Raw genomic sequence first — 6,746 nt, forward strand, 5'->3', positions numbered from 1 at the left:
AATTGACTGAATCAATCCTCGTTTTCTGAAAAGAAACAAGCACTCAGAACAGAACTACCGATCACTTCCTTGTGCTCTCATCTGCTACATCTTCCCCACCTTCTCCCGCTCTCACTCTCTCTCACTCTCTCCTCTGGTCTTTCCCTCCCTCTGTCTGTGGATACTCTAATGAATGATATGGAATGATTGCCTGACTTGCCAGAGAGTTCCTTTCCCCGCCCCTACGAGAAAGAGTTAGTGCAGCAACGATAACAATTACACATTTGCCTATCCAAGACATTGGAGTAACAGCTGTATGGAATAGGTACACAGGACCGTAGAATTGGTTGATGAGAATACCTCTCCAACAAAGCCTCAGAGAATATAATACCTGCTGTTGAAAACTGCGGTAAGCATCTCTATTTCTTCTGCTGATACTTTGTGTCAAAGTTTTGTGGAAAAAGCTAAAGTTTGATCATGGTTTAAACCTCCAGAATGTGCCTCTGTGTAGTAGTCCTAATGTCAGGGTGGATGCGTCTTCTCACCTCTGCCAGAATATTTAATTTTTGATGTAAAATAGTTTTAAACAATCCTGACATCGTCTTGTTATTAGGTCACCTGTGAAAGCCCCCTAAATGAAGAACACCTGTTTGCCTTTCAGACGGTCTTTCATGAGAATGTTGGTCTTTGTGTGCGCTGTTTGCAAAGATAGCAGTATGACTACCAAGGTCTGTGTTCTTTGGACGGTTACCGTAGATTGTTGGGGCTAGGGTCAGATGGCGCCTGGCTGGGTGAGAATTTCACAGCTGCACATGAAAGAGGAGCGACCGTGGGATGGTAAATTGAGGTTGAGAGCGAGGGATTGTGTCGTAGACGATGAAGGGAGAGAACTGGCTTGTTTTGATCATAGGTGCCTCTTATGGATCAATACACTGTTGATGAGCGTGCATATAGGATGCTGATGTAACATGCACTCTCAGGAGAAGCTCTTTATGTAGACACAGCTGCTCAAAGTTGGTGTTTAGAAAAGTCGCTTTCACTCTGACTTTGTAGCATTTGGAAATATCAGATAGTGTTAACAGAACAGAGCTATTTTTATCGCGCATAAAAAACACATGCACACCGTCTTTACATTACAGCAGATGTCAGTTTACCAGTTTATTTCTAGCAAAGTAGGAATGCACAAGTGTTACCTCCATAGTATATGCCCAGCTGCATAAAACAACTGCTCTGGTTTCTGGTATGGAGCTAACTTGTTTGACCTTGTAGCCTCTACAGAGGCTGGTGCTGGCTTGCATTGCTGCCTCCACCAGTGTCTGTAAGGAACCTCGTTAACTTGCTATCTCGTTGTGGAATAATTCAATATTATTATTTAGAATGGTTGCATATAATCACATTTCGAGGAAATACTCACATTGAGATATTGTGGTGCACAACTGTCGTGTCTAAATGAATAATAACGAGTTGAATATTTCCACAATCTGTTGCAGCATGAGATTCAAAGCACAGCAAGAAAACAGACATATTTTTGAAAGTCATAGGATTATGAATTTGTAAATAGGGCCGTGTATTGGCAAGAATCTGGTAATATGATACGTATCATGATACAGGGGTAACAATTTAATACATTGCAATTAGGGCTGGGCGATATGGCCTAAAATTAATAATGCGATTTAGGCTATAATCGCGATACACGATATATACCGCAATATTTTCAAATATCCTCTAAGCACTTCATAAATGCTTGAGTTAACCCTTTGAGGCATGCAATCAAACCAATATGATGATTGTTTTAGTCCCCGTCTCATTTACCATGCTTTGTGGGTGTAACTTTTTTTGCTGTGTCATCACCTGTGTCATCAAGTTAATGCAATAACGTGTTAACGCAAATTCTTTTTAACGCCACTAATGTTTTTAACACGTTTAAGCAATCAATCTTTCAGAGGTTGTAGTAGGTTCAGTTTTAAAGCTAGAGTGAAGATACTGGTATCATATGAAACTATAAAACCTAAAGAATCCATTGATACCCATTACCCATTGATACCCAATCATGTAATTCTAGCTTGTCACAAAGGAGGCTAAGTAACGCTCCAAACTTGTGCTAATTTTGGGGACGAAAAACTGTCATGTCCGTTTTCAAAGGGGTGCTTTGACCTGAAAAAGGGTTCTATGGGTACCTACGAGTCTCCCCTTTACAGACATGCCCACTTAATGATAATCACATGCAATATTGGGTAAGTCATAGTCAAGTCAGCACACTGACACACACACACTGACACACTGACAGCTGTTGTTGCCTGTTGAGCTTGAGTTTGCCATGTTATGATTTGAGCATATTTTTGATGCTAAATGCAGTACCTGTGAGGGTTTCTGGACAATATTTGTCATTGTTTTGTGTTGTTAATTGATTTCCAATAATAAATATATACATACATTTGCATAAAGCAACCATATTTGCCCACTCCTGTGTTGATAAGAGTATTAAATACTTGACAGATCTCCCTTTAAAGTGCATTTTGAACAGATAAAAAAAATGTGTGATTAATTTTCAATTAATTGCGATTAAATATTTTAATCGATTGACAGCCCTAATCTCTATACAACCAATGCGTTTACAATTAAATCGTTTACTAGAGGATAAAATTGTTTATCCAGCCTCTTAATTTTGCTGTAAAAGATCATCAGAATGATGCATTTAACATTAAAATGTAGGCTACAAAATTCTCAATGCATGAAGTTTCCAAAGTCAATATTGGGATATTTTGCAAAACTAGAACGTGGATAAATTGGAGCACATACAGTGTATAAGGCCTTGTGTTATGCAATGTTAGTCATTTGCAGTCCATTAAAAATGGATGTCTAGTTTCTGAGGAATTCTGGATCTTGAGCTTTGGTTCTTCTGGAAGAATTGAGACTTGAGATTCTCACTGTTGTGTCTCTGACCTGTGTGGGAAGCTGGGGCGCTTGCACACAAAGCGAGGATGTGATGTTTCAGTTTAACAAAGATTTGTTCTTGTTTTTCTTTTGGAGAGGAGAGAAATGAAGAGGTTGACGCTCACATGGGAGCAGCGCTGTGCGGTGGACACGGATGATAATTGATAAGTTCAGAACCAGTTGGGAGTTACCATTTTTTGCTGGAGGTGTATGTCAGATGGACATGTCAGGGTTCAATAGGACACACACAGTCACACCTAAGCTAGTGTTGCTGTTACTTCAGTCTGTTTGCCTGGGTGGTCCTATCTTTAGCTTGTTCTCACTCTATTTCTCTTTGTTTATTTCCTCTGCTGTCTTCCGCCCCAGTCCTATTATGGGTGCAAAGAACAGAGGCTTTTATATTTTCTACTAAATGGTTTATTTGGACAGTCAATTTCAGTTGTTCTCCTGGATTCATTATAAGCTTAGAGGACTACTTTTACAATAATTCGTTGTTCCTCCAGGTGTGGCAAAGCATTGTTAGAGAATTATATTTAGAGATAATCAAATCATGGCTGATTTGCCTCAAAATAATTTGCCCATCTACACCTCTGTTGTTGAGAGCTTAAGACTGCTGTGGTTAGGGTTAAAAAGTAGTTAAAAGTGCTTCTGTTTATTCAGAAAGGTGCAGTCTGCAAAGCTCTCATGCATGACTTGGCTTCCTTAGGGCTGCCCGGCAACGTCACTTGTATTTGTGCTGCGGAGTGTGCACTTTGTTATTATAAAACAACATGATGAAAAGCTCATCACTGTCACTGAACTGTTAATGCTGAGATAGAATACAAAGCAGAGGACTGGATTGCAAAATCAGTGCCTCAATATTGGATGGAAATCGGGGTAAGCGCTTTCTTCCATTCTTATGCACGCTGTAAGCCCTTCTTATCTCCGGACTTAGAAGTCACTGACTAGCTATCTTTGCAGCATTAGCAGAAGTGTCTGGGGTCAGTGGGGCTGCCAAGGGGGAGCTTTTGTGAAGCAGGCATGTAGAGGAAGCTGTCCATGCTGTGGCATCTCTGACCTTTTTTATTGAGGGTGCAGATGGGAAACAGAATCATAAAGTCCCTACAGGAAGCAGAGGAAGGCTCAGATCCAGGGAAGAGGATGGAGCCTTCAGAGGCAACACTAGAAAGAGAAATACAAGGAAAGTGATTTGTCTATAATTATTAGCTCAGCACAGACCTTCGATTAGCAATGGGAATATTTTACTGCTGTAATCTGGGGACGGGGCTGCATTGCATTGTAGACCCATTAGGACATGCAACGTGAGTGGTGAGACGAGACAGACTTTAAAGCCCCCATGAAACGCCGTCTTTACTTCCTTAATGTGATGTATTTCCTCTTGAAACAGGATGTCAGTTATGGCATAACACAGTGAGAGATCATTCTAAATCAATGTCGTTTAGGGAGAGCGAGGCAGTCGGACAGCGCGGGTAATCTCTCGCCACAATAACCGCGTTTCTAATGGTACATATCCACAGGCTCCGTCTTTTCCACGCATCTCATTCATCGTCTATTTAAGCAGCCGTGCAATGCATTCTGCGGCGCGATTTGAGAGACGGACCATCATATCGCCCACTCCTCGTTTACATTAAGTTGACTAAATCATGACTACTAAATGTTGTCGATCTAAAATATAGACAGATTCAGCAGCTAAATGACTTATTTCTCGCCTAAAATGTCTTCAGAAACACATTTCGGTGAACTATTTTGCATAATATAAGAGAAGAAGGTTTCCAAACGAGCTGCCATGTTGGTTTCGGTTTGAAAGCTGGGATCATCAACCCACGAGGGAAAGCATTCATCCAATCAGGTGCCTTGTGTCTAGTGGCAGCCCATCAAGCGGCCAATGCTGGGAAGCAAGGCAATCTCTCGCGATAAAAAACATCCATGTGGATTTGTACCATAAGAATAGAGGGTGTCATATGCTGTACAGACTTGACCTTCATTTTTATAGTGTGTAATTTGGTTAATGGGACTTAAACCTCTGTGTGATCTCTCATGTTGCTCCGTGCTCCTCAGCCTTAAAGCTGTGTAGGCAGGGTCACAGCATCTCTCGGGGTCTGCAATTTAATAATCATTTATTGTAATGTGACCAAAATTATAAAAAGAAGAGCCAAACAAACATGGAAATACACTTTCTTGGTAAAAAGAAATGATTCCATTGTTCTTTGTTGGGGTGTAAAGTTAACGCACACCCTCTGGTCTCCCCTTGTCCCACCCCCTCTGATTTAGCAGTGGCAGTTGAGAGGGTCTGGGACGACCTGATTACACAGAACAGGAAGTCAGAGGAGGGAGAGGTCACAAACTACAGACCCTCACACACGCTGTCTGCAGCACATGATAAAGTCAGAAGGCGCAAAACAACAACAACAAACAACACGCAGCACTAGCTTACTCACTTTCAGTACCAGAAACAAGACACAATGAAAACAGCTCCTATGGATATACAGCTTGCAAGGTAGGGTCACTGTTTTTCACTCTTCAAAAAATACTGTTGTGGATAATCTGTAAACATTTGTGGGAATATTGAAGTCTTTTTTTTTTGAGCTTTTTGGTGCGCTGTCTCAGTCATGGTGATGACTGTTAGTGTTTGGGCAACAAGGTTGGCCATGCAGGATAACTGGAAAAGTCTCACCTGCAAATCACATGCATGTTTGTGCAACATTTTTCCTACATACAGGTAGGAATAATAATCCCATAGCACCGATGGTGTGGGATCAGGGCAAGGTGCTTATAAGTTCACCAAAGCTTGTTTAGAGTGTGTGTCTTCAATTCCCATTCGATTTTGGATCCAGTTGCACAAAAGCAGAACATTGTATCTTTAAATAGCCAGTTACCAGGATATGAAACTGAAAATGTTCCAATTTACCCTGCCTGGGTTTAGTTTACTTTTAACTTTAAATGTGAAGTAACATTATGATTGTTATGCATCAAGCAAAAAATAGTACACAGTGCTTAATGTGTGAAATGGAGATAATTAAGTAGAGATGTCAACATCCTCAGTGATATCTATAGCCCATCTAAGCTGCCACTTAACACCGCAACTACTTTACATTTGACAACATAGTTGTAATAATTAAAGGAATACAGATTTACAGAATACAGATATTTTCATCTTCGCTGCATGCCAGATGCTCGTCTTTATTGTTATATAAATGAATAATTATTAATAACACAAAGATACATTATAGACATTTTTCTCTTAGTCAAGTACCACCATGTGCGCCTACTTTAGGTCACAGATAAACAGGAAGACATCTGGAATTAGTTCTAGGTTGATGTGCATATGGATGGATCAGTCTGTTAAGTAGGTGTTAGCCAGACAGCTTACTTGCTCATCACTTTATTCATTGTGATTAGTATATTGCGCTTCCCTCCTGCTTTTGGAATTAACTTTTTTCATTGTCTGCCACTGTGGCAGGCAAGTATTTTCTTTGTCTGCCTCTCAGAAATTGTATCTGCCACTTTTGAAATCCATGCGCTAAATGAAGGAACAAGATTTTAGATCTGATGTCATTCAATGTTGGATATATTTTACATAAAATACATTATATGCATGGTAGATTCCAGTGTTGGAATTACACCGTAGCTTCTGAGAGAGCCCTATTTTTCAGGGGTTGGAGGGCACTGTGCACAGTACTATACTGTACTTTGCTATTGTCATCTATAGTGGTTGTTTGCATAGAAACACACAATTCAAATGATTATGATTATTTAAACATTTGCTTTGATTAAAAAAATCTTGGCATTAGTAGTTTTAAGGATGTATTATAAGCTCTTCCCTCTCTTAATAT

The 6,746-nt window shown here is 40.1% G+C and overlaps 1 protein-coding gene across 9 annotated transcripts in view; it reads left to right on the forward strand.

The window, feature by feature from the left end:
* The window catches only part of gab1 (GRB2-associated binding protein 1), a 69,013-nt gene that overhangs the window by 25,131 nt on the left and 37,136 nt on the right, over positions 1-6,746 (forward strand). The window contains exon 1 of one of the 9 annotated variants that reach the window (XM_037763925.1): positions 5,268-5,410. The exons of the other annotated variants lie outside the window; for them this stretch is intronic. The gene's annotated coding sequence lies outside the window, so the exon portion shown is untranslated. Of the gene's footprint in view, positions 1-5,267; positions 5,411-6,746 lie in introns of those variants that run through there. 9 annotated transcript variants of the gene reach the window in all.

The sequence above is a fragment of the Sebastes umbrosus genome, chromosome 3 (assembly GCF_015220745.1).
Source record: "Sebastes umbrosus isolate fSebUmb1 chromosome 3, fSebUmb1.pri, whole genome shotgun sequence".
Classification (NCBI taxonomy): domain Eukaryota; kingdom Metazoa; phylum Chordata; class Actinopteri; order Perciformes; family Sebastidae; genus Sebastes; species Sebastes umbrosus.